The following is a 10,823-nucleotide window of genomic DNA, read 5'->3' on the forward strand; positions in this document are numbered from 1 at the left end:
CAATTTGGGAGATATATTTGTGCCTTCTGCCCCAACTTGAGGGGACCTATTGTATTCGCCCTTCAACTTTTAATTTGAGTCTATTAGACACTTCAAAATCCAAAATTTGCATGTCAGCGCTTTTATTTAATATTAAATGTTATATTCATATAATACATATTAATAAATTATAAATTATACATAATTATTTATCAAAATTTCATATTAATACAATATATATATTGATGTCCAACTAATAAAATTTTATCATTAGATGTTAATAAATTATACATAATTATTTATCAAATTTTCATATTAATACAATATATATATTAAAATTTAATTAATAAAATTTTATAATTAGATGTTGATAAATTATACATAATTATTTATTAAAATTTTATATTAATACAATATATATATATATATTGATGTCTAATGAATAAAATTTTATTATTAGATATTAAAAAATTATATATAATTATTTATTAAAATTTAAAATAAGAAATTTCATTATCTGATGACTTGAAAGATTAAAATAAGAAAGCAGAAGTGAGGTGACAGCCACGCCGGCGGTGGCACCGGGAATGCAATGAGATCTCTTGCGTGTTCTAAGTTAATTTTTCTGTTTTTTCATCAGTCCCCCCAATATAGGATTATAAGAAAATTGCTAGTTTGTAGGTTGTGGTACATCCGACTCGCTTCTTCTTTATTCAGCTATGGTCTCATTCTTATAAATGATTGCTATGATTACTTTGAATTCTATGCCCTGTTTGTTTCCTAAGGAAAAACCAATAGTACAAAAATCATTATCTGATTGCCGTTTCTTGGAGACTATGCCAAAGAAGCTTTGTATAAAGGGAAAATTTAAGCGTAAATTGTTTTTGCCTTGTTTCTTTTTAAATTACTTGTTGACAATTAGCAAAAGCTAACACAAGAACCAAAAACAACACATCCATCCGCATAACCAACCTGGTTATGCCACCCCTGTTCGATAAGTCTTCAAATTTGAAACCAATGCGCATGTAAACTACGTTGTAGATGCGCCTGCCATGCGGCGGCCATAGACAACCCTCCCTCTCTCATTACGTGCAGAGACTTGCACAAGGCAGTAAAAAACCTCATGAATTAACAAAAAACTGAAAATATGTCTATGACAAGAACGTCCACTCATAACGAGAAATGGCGAATGTCAAATTTTACCAGCTTTATTGGCAAAATAATATCATCACAAGATCACAACTGATGAGGTGGTGAAACAAATATACCAAACCCGCCTCAGAAAACATGTCGCTTGACCAGAGCTGTTCCTTGGAAGCAAAAAGAAACAAATAAAAGAATACTGAAAGTACACTATGATTCTAATAATCTAAGCAAGCATTTTAAATCCCATCGAGAGATGAGCTCATCCTGAAATCCCTCTAGGATGGGATTCTCAACGACTTCTCCGCACTCATGGTGGGCACGAACATGTATTCGCGTTGATTATATATAGAGAGGAGGGGGGCAGGGGGAATTAAGGAACCCTTGTGACATGCCCATTTACAAGATATTTTTAGTACTCTTCCCACAAATAAACACCCTTATTAAAAGGTACTTAACAATGTTCCCAACACAGTCCAATAGGTTATTTTGGATGTTCTCTGACATAACAACCATCTTAAGGAGTGTACTGCCCTTGTTTAAGAGTTTCCCTAGAGCTACTCAATCAACTCTGATACAATAATGGAGTGCATTCTTTATTTTCACCAAGTGCAATAGTATAGAAATTATCTAGATACATAAATTACTGAACAATACAGCCATAAGTACAATACTTCAGAACAATATGTTCATGGAAAACCCCAACGACTTGACAAGTTATGCACGTGATTCATTCAATTGATCCTCCGACAGCAAGAATCCTAACATCTCAATTCAAATCTAGTAATCATGGATTTCAATTTGTTTAGTTCATTTTCTTTCCTTCCCCCTCTGTTGGGTCAACAGGATGGGAGGAGTCGATCTTAATCTAGAATAGCTCACTTGAAACACTTAATAATTAAAATGTTTTAACTTATTTAAACCTTCAATACTTCCCCTTCAATTGACAAACTTGTGTCATAATAAATTTTGCAGAATGAATACAACTTTTTCCTGTTCCGGTATGCCAACCCAACCAATCCAATTCAAAGTAAAATGTAAGTTACAACTTCAACGAGTCTTCCTCTATTTCCTCTATTCATTTGCAAATTCTCTTAGTAATAGTCTTAGTTACCACATCTTAAATCTTTCTATAACTTATATTTCCTAATGTAACTTTGTAACACCTTCAATGATTCTTCCCCTCTTTCCTTATTTTATTTGCAAACACCATCATTAAGACATCTCAAATAATTTTTGAATCTTTAACTTTATCCCAAAGTCCAAACATTCATGTTGAATTGGGAGCAAAGAAACACTCAATCATGTCAATAGACAGCACACGGTTTTATCCCACAACAGAAAAATATAACAAGTACAGAAATTGAAATAGGGAAAGAATACGCAAACCACACAATCACAATTTGTAATCCTACATCCAGCCTCAATCCTGAGAGGAATTCACTAATAATCTTGAAGTACAAGAAAAACGTGAGTACATCAATCACGAGATTACAAAGGCTAACTTGATCTAGACTTTTCTCTCACTTTACTACACTCGCATAATAGAATGAATGATGATCACGACAGCCACCCCATGCCTTTTATTTATAGACAAATAGAGCGGGTATTACAAGGTTTAAAACTTAGACTACACAAAATTTAATATACCCCTCATACATACAACATAAGTTAGACTCTATCTTACTTTGTGTCTGCCGCTTGGATTATTCTTCAATTCTCCTAATTTCTTCTAGATTATACTTGATGCAAAACATAACAATTCATAATTTTTTAACATGCTAGTTGCTATGTTTTCCTACAACTAATTTTTCATCCAACTCTAAGATTTGACTAACCAAAACCAAATTCAAAAAACTTCGACAATGCACCGAAATCAGATAAAAATTTCACTTTTGGTAGAAAATTGTCCGATTCCCTGGGAAAATCAGTACACCTAAATGAACTAACTATTATTTGATTAGGAAGTAAACAAAAAAGAACCTAAAAAACAATTTCTACGTACCAAAACATCATCAGTAAGACTCGAATCAGTGATCCCAATGAGTACTCATAGCCGCATGGGCGGATGTAGGGGGGGGCTGGCACGGGCTTCAGCCCGTGCCAGCCCCAGCTAAACAGTAGTAATATATATTACATATATATCTATATATGTAAAAGCCTAGCAAAACCCCAACTAAATATTAATATAGCCTAGTCCCAGAGTTTCTCCTACATCCGCCCCTTCATAGGTCAAAAATAACAAAAGATGAAAAATTCGCCACAAAATCAAGAACTTCCAAAACCAAAAAGTAGAGAATGCCATATAAAGAATCAAAAGGTAACATGACCATACAGGACGCTCAATTTTACACAGATTTCTACAAATCCAGGAGATGTAACATTCAGATCGAACAAGTAACCAGATTCTACTCAGACCTGGCGAACGCCAACACATTCAGTATTGGTAACAATAACAAATTCTATTCAGATGAACGATCAAAATAAACAACTTTCTTTCAAATTACAGAACATAAAACGAAGGAAAAAGGGACTAGATATTCACTGAGGCACAGTTCAAGTACCCAGATCGACCATCTAAAAAACAGAGTTTTTGACTGAACAGAGACACATCAACCGCAGTTTTTGATATATATATACCAAATCAGACGGGGAGGTTTTCGACAGAGGTAGGTTTAGGGACAGAGTCGTCGTTGACTTGGAGATTGGTAAGCATGAGAGGGCGATCTTTAGCTTCTTCTTCGTTCTCGTCATCTGATTCGTTGGTGTTGAGGTTAACGCAGGAACAACGCTCGAGCGACGCGAAGAACGCCGAGGCTACACTCGTCCCCAGCCAGCTTGCCAGGCTCTCGAGCTTGACATTCACCGAGCTGGATGCGTTGTCCATCTTCTTTCTCAGTTCGATCGGAATGGCAATCCGATCTGATCAACTCAAATCAAAAGTAGGTAGGTATACAGAAACCCTAGGAGAAGACTCGGAAGAGGGGACGGCTTTCTCTATTAGACAGCTGAATTGAACAAAAAACATCAGACTACACGGTAAATATATTTTGTACGGAGACAACGAAATTTAATTTTTTAAATATAGTATACCGCAAACCATTCTACTTTAATTACGACGAAATTTTGATTATTGTATTTTAAGAGGAATTACATAAGTTAATATACTTATAGAATTAGGCAACTATACTTTTAGAATTAAGATTAAAAAATATTAAATAAAACATCACTTTTAAATTTGAAACTACATTAACCATTATAATAGATATATTTTTAACATCAACTAATAATGTTTTAACTCTAATAATAACTAGTGTTTACCATGCGATGCATAGGAGATGTAATAACAATAAATTTTAAAATTAAGTTTTAATTTATATTGAAAAATTCATATATTTATCTTGAAAATATAATATCTTAAATTTTGTTTAGTATTAAAAAATTTATGTATTAATCTTGCATTAAATTAAAGATAGTAATTGATTAATTATTAAAATAAAATTATTTATTATATTATATATTTTTTATAAATTATAAATATAAATTAAAACTCTTAAACTTGAGGAAGTAATAATTTTTCAATGTTAATTAAAAATTCATTTGAAATTTTTAAATTTTTAATTTTTAATCTTAAAATTTAATTTCTGTAATTATAACAAAACATTAAAATATATAAATTTTGACTTATTTTTCTTTCATTATATATTAATTTTCTTTCATAGTCTTATAAACGTGATATGTTAAATCTTAATTAATATTAAAAAATCCATACATTAAAGTAACATTGAATAATCTCTACTTCTTATGTAATTTCTTTGTGTGTATTTATTCTTGCAAATTAAAAATTGCCTACATGCATATGTATATTCAACTAACTAATTATGTCCACAATAAATTATTGACTAACTAAATATTTAATATACATATCATAATATATTAGAAAACCTATGATTAGCATTAAAAAACTCATGAAAAAATTATTATTAATTTTATAGTAATTATTAATTATTGTTACTTTTAGTAATAATAATTTAATTATTATTAATGCAAGTTTTGGAGAATTTTTTTTATAGACTATTCTACTTTATTATGTGTATATTAACTAAATATTTAATATACACATAATAATGCATTGAAAATCTCATAATTACTATTAAAAAACTCATGTATTGAAAAATTCATTATTAATTTTACAATAATTATTAATTACTGCTACTTTTAGTAATTAATGCAAGTTTTAGAAGTTTTTTTTTTTTTTTTTACAGACAATCTTACTTTTTTTTTTTTTTGGTTAATGCACCATCATGAGCGACCCCCACTGTTTGGTCCTACGATATTAGCAAGAGATGTAAATCAAAGTACTTAGCGGCCAATTCGATCCCTAACCCTACCTCTCTATATATATAAAGATCCCAATTATACTTCCAAATCATAATAACTACACACAATTTCAAGCGTGAGTCACAGAAAAAATGGCACTCTAAATTTGACTAAATGCAAAGCGTACCCTTGAGATTTTAAAACTAACATAGAACCCTTGAGATTTTAAAACTAAGCTTGATAGTATAAACCTTATTGCACTAAATCCTTTGTTGTTAGTTAACCCTAGTAAAAAAAAATTAAATTGATCAATCTTTTTTATCTCACAAGTTAGTTTGTCTGGTCTATCCATTTATATATCTCTATTTCTCATTTATCTCAATTTCTGTCTATAACTATATTGATTAAGGCAAATCTTGCTAAACAAGAAAGATTTGCCCTAATCTATTTGTTAGGAAATCACCCCCAATGAATTGTTGGGCATTGTTGCCCCGATGATTTGTTGGGTTTGATTTGGGGTTGGGTGAACCTTTTTTTTTTAATAAATATAATATATATAATATTTTCATAGAAAATATATCTAAATATATGTTTTAGTATATCCCAAATATTATAAACATATTTTTAAAATTAAAATATATGTTCACTAATTATTAGATTTTTATAATATATTTTTAAATCGTAGATAAAATACCATTTTTAATATATATTTTATTCTATAGATAAAATTGTCATTTTGTCTTTATTTTTAAAGATAAGGGTAGTCTTTACCATTTTTAACATGTGAGAAGTATTTTTTGTAATTAAACCAAACATAGAAGTGTTTATGCAATTTTTCTTTATTTTTTTATTAGTTTAAAAATATTTATATACAAGGCACATGGGTAAAAAGAAATTCACAAGAACCTTTAGAAATATTTTTAAAAGTTAAGTTATCTTTGTGCAAATAACCAAAACAAGAAATTATGAGTGTCGTTTATCCTAAAATATTCTTTATGAGAGGATAGAGTGAATTCTATATCATGTAATTTTTGAGAATGTAATCACTGTGGCAAAAAATAATAAACATTAAACGTTGTATTATAATTTAATCATATAACATTAGGTGTTGGTATAATATGACAGTTATATTGAAATAATTTTTCTTCCAATTCCGAAGCCTGACAAGTTGAGTTAGATGAAGGATTTCCAAACATTAATAGGTTAAAGATTGTGAATTTGATATTTGGGATAATGATTCCTATCTCAATGGAGTTGGCTTGATCCATAATTGACAATCAACCCCCAACTCTTTCTCTTTCTCTCTGTCAAGGTTAACCTTATTCAACTATTGTGATTTGTTAATGGCATTTAGTTCTACAAGGCTAATTTTTTTATTATGAATATGTGCTTGCATAACAATAAGTTTCCTCACTTTGTCTCAATCAATTCCCCAAAAAAACAACATAAATGGAAAGACAATAGAAAAATATGAAAAAATATGAGAAAAACTATCAACTCTATATCCCAAAATGCCCCCGAAAGCCGAATATTTATAAACATAATATGGGTTGTTGACACTTCCAACTGCTAAGGAGTATTTTGGGAATAAGCAAAAGTTAGGTTTAATAACTATTGTCAACTACCATCAAAGTTATTGCCTAAAAATGTCACATACATAGACTCGCACACATAAGCCACACCAACTACCCATTGGTGTTGCGTGCTTCTTGTTGTGTCATGCTACCACGCCATACATGATATGCTACATGCGATATGGCATGATATGCACCAAATGACAACATGTTGCTCCCCTACTTAACCCTTTATGCCTCAACCTTGATGCACATTACCATGTATAACCTTGTCCACATGCCTATCTTGTATCATCCCCATGTTGCATCTTGATCTTTATGTGTCTTCCACACGTCTTGTGTGAGTAACACACTAGCTTGTGCCACAATGCTACATAGGCACAAGGTACGCACCTATGAACATGTCATGGATGTTATAGACATCCCACGCTAAGAGAACCTAATGTCCTCGTTAAATGTGAGTAAAGATACTACTATATCACATCCTTAAATTTCCACAAAGTAATATTCATTCCCAATTTATTTCGTCTTTCAGAGCATTTTTCCACAAAGTAATATTCGGTCCTAATCGTCGAATCGAAATGTAAAGACGATGGTCTGTCATCATGCCACCCATCACTCCCAAGTAGGGCCAATATTAATTCATCTACCAAGTTGTGCACCCTTGGCGATGAGGACACATAATCGAACACCCTGGCTGATAAACCCAGAGAAGTCAACCTTATTAATCCATTGGAGCCCAAAACGGCAACCCCATGGGTGGGTCTGTTCAAAGAAAGCAAGAAGCAAGTGCAAGGTTTTCATATGCCGAAGTTTGAAGACTCAAGTGAGATGTTTGTCGTTGACCCCCTGGAGTTGGATGATGTTGAGAAAGTGCTGGGTTATTGCTTAGTTGGCTACTTTGTTGGGAAACTTCCAGGAAAATCTGCCTTGCTCAAGCTTTGCAACTCATGGGAAGTTCCTTACACGTACATCCCTTATTTCAGCGGATGACTGATTTTTAAGTTTGATGATGCAGGGTCGAGAGACCAAGTGCTCAGGGGCAGGCCTTATTTTGTTTTTAGGCATCCCCTACTGCTCAAAGTCATGCCTAGTTGTTTTGAACTTGATGATATGCTGGATTTTCGTATGCCTCTCTAGGTTAGCTTCTCAAGTCTCTAAATCGATTTCTGGAACCCAACTTTTCTTGGGAGGATTGCTTCCAGAATGGGTTCGCCCATTACAAGTGATAGGAACACAACATCTAAGGAGCGTATCTCATATGCTCGTGCCCTTGTTGAGGTTGATGTTTATAAAGATCTCATTCGCGAAGTAAGTTTCATGATGCCTTATGGCAAGATTCGACACCGACAGGTTGTTTATGACTATGAGGCCAAATACTACTCGTTTTGTAAGTCCTTCGTCCATGGCCTTAAAGTGCCCCAAAAGAGACTCTCGAGGCCCCCCTAAAGGATGACAGGGCCTTGCCCGGAATTATCAGCTCGGGCCAGACGGATTCTTCCTTGAAGGAGTAATAATAGATTCCTATTGTTGATAGTGAGAATGTCTTGAAGCATGCTTCGAATAAAGACCAGGAAGACACTCCAACGTTAAAGGATGAAGGATAATTTCAGTTGGTGTCGAGGAAGAAGAAAAAACCTAGTCAACAAAAGGCCCCTCCTCAGGCCAAGCAGAAAAACAAGGTGAAATCATCTGCGAAAGAAATTGATAGATTCGAAAACCACAAAGCTCGGAAGCATTCCTCCCAAAGTCAACAATGTATCATGATGCCCAAGATTTCTGAGGATGATGACAGCCATTTGGTAGAGAATTCCAAGTTCCCACAGGATTCAAGGAAGAAGGGCTTAACCCTTCATTTTCCATCATGATTCTCTCTTGTTGGAACATCAGGGGCCTCAATATGCCCCTGAACAAAATGGGGTTAAATGCCTCATAGATCAACACCAAATTAGTGTTATGATAATTTTAGAGAACAAGCTTAATCTAATTAAGTTGCAGCATGTTATGAGCCGAAAATTCCCTAGATGGGAGGAAGTCAATAATTTCTAGACTCATTTTGCTGGTTGCACTGTGGTTCTCTAGAACATGTCAAAAATCAACTTGGAGCCCCTGGGAATAACTCCTCAAGTTATTCATTATCTTATTCGTTGTAAGGTTTCTGTCTGCATTTTTCACTCTAATTTTGTTTATGCTTTTAACTCTGTGGTGGGTAGGCATCCTTTTTGTAAAAATCTTATGGATTTCAGCAACCTTTGTTCTAGTCTGTGGATTATCATGGGGGATTTTAACTGTGTGCTTAGAGTTGAGAAAAAGATTAATGGGGCAAATATCACCCCGTATGAAACCAAAGACCTTTCTGACTGTCGTATTTCTTTTGGCCTCATGGATATGGCTTCAATTGGATGTTTTTTTACATGGACGAATAACTCTGTTTTTTCTAAATTGGATAGAGTGATGATTAACCAATCCTGGTTGATGAGCAACCTTCTTAGCCAAGCTAATGTTTTACCAATGGGATGTTTGTCGAACCATTCTCCAAGTGTTGTCTTCTTTCCCCAACAAAGCAGCCCCCCAAGCAAGCCTTTTCAATTCTTTAACATATGGGTCGATCATGGTGATTTTCTTAGTATTGTAAGATCTATCTTCTAGTAGCATGTTCCAGAAACCAAGCAATTTAGTTTGTGTAAGAAGTTGCGACAGCTTAAGGGTCCCTTGAGACATTTAAATTCAAAGCATTTGAGCCATATCTCATCCAGAATTGCTAGAGTTACAAAGGAGCTTGAGGAGGCCTAGCTATCACTCCAAAATCTGTCACATGACCAAAGCTTGCAATCTTAGATTCCTTTTATGCGAAAGCAAACATTGTTCTTAAAAGAAGCTGAAAGATCGTTCTACCATCAGCAAGCGAAGTGCAGATACCTGGAGCTTAACGACAGGTGCACCAAATTTTTTCACGCCATTGTTAAGTGAAACGTTATTGCTGCTATTTCTCGAGCATATAGGTCAGTGAAACCTTCTGGGAATCAAGTTGTTGGGGAGTTTATTCGGTATTTTGAGGACTTGCTAGGCTCTTCCAAGTCTTGTGATCCCATTGACCTTAATATCCTAAGATCTGGGCCTTACATTTCATCGGATCAGACAACTTTTCTCTCTAGCAGTATTTCCAATAAGGAGATTAAATCTGCTCTATTTAGTATTGGAGATGAGAAGGCTCCAGGGTCTGATGGCTACTATTCATGTTTCTTTAAGAAGGCCTGGCCTATTGTGGACGGGTAGTTCACTGAGGCCATTCATGAATTTTTCTCTTCGAGTTTCCTCCTTAAACAACTTAATCACTCAGTCATTGTTCTTATGCCGAAGTCTAAGCATGCTAACACGGTTGGTGAGTTCAGGCCTATAGCTTGCTACAGTGTTGCCTAAAGTCATATCCAAGGTTTAGCTTCAAGACTTATCGCTGTTTTGTCATCCATTATTAACCGTGCCCAATCTGCATTTGTCAAAGGCAGGAGTTTAATGGAAAATGTGTACTTGGCCCAAGAGCTTCTTCATAATTACAGTCGCAAGCGGTTCTCTCTGAAATCCCTTGTTAAAGTTGATCCCCACAAAGCCTTTAATTCCATTAATTGGTCCTTCATTCAGCAGATTCTTGATGGGCTTGGATTTCCCTTAGTCTTTTCCAAATGGATTATGGAATGTGTATGTTCAGCTTCCTATTCCATCATGATTAATGGTGGTATGTATAGGTTTTTCAAAGGCCGGAAAGGCCTCAGACTGGGAGACCCTATTTCTTCATTTTTTATTTGTCTT

Source organism: Diospyros lotus, chromosome 15 (assembly GCF_014633365.1).
Source record: "Diospyros lotus cultivar Yz01 chromosome 15, ASM1463336v1, whole genome shotgun sequence".
NCBI lineage: Eukaryota > Viridiplantae > Streptophyta > Magnoliopsida > Ericales > Ebenaceae > Diospyros > Diospyros lotus.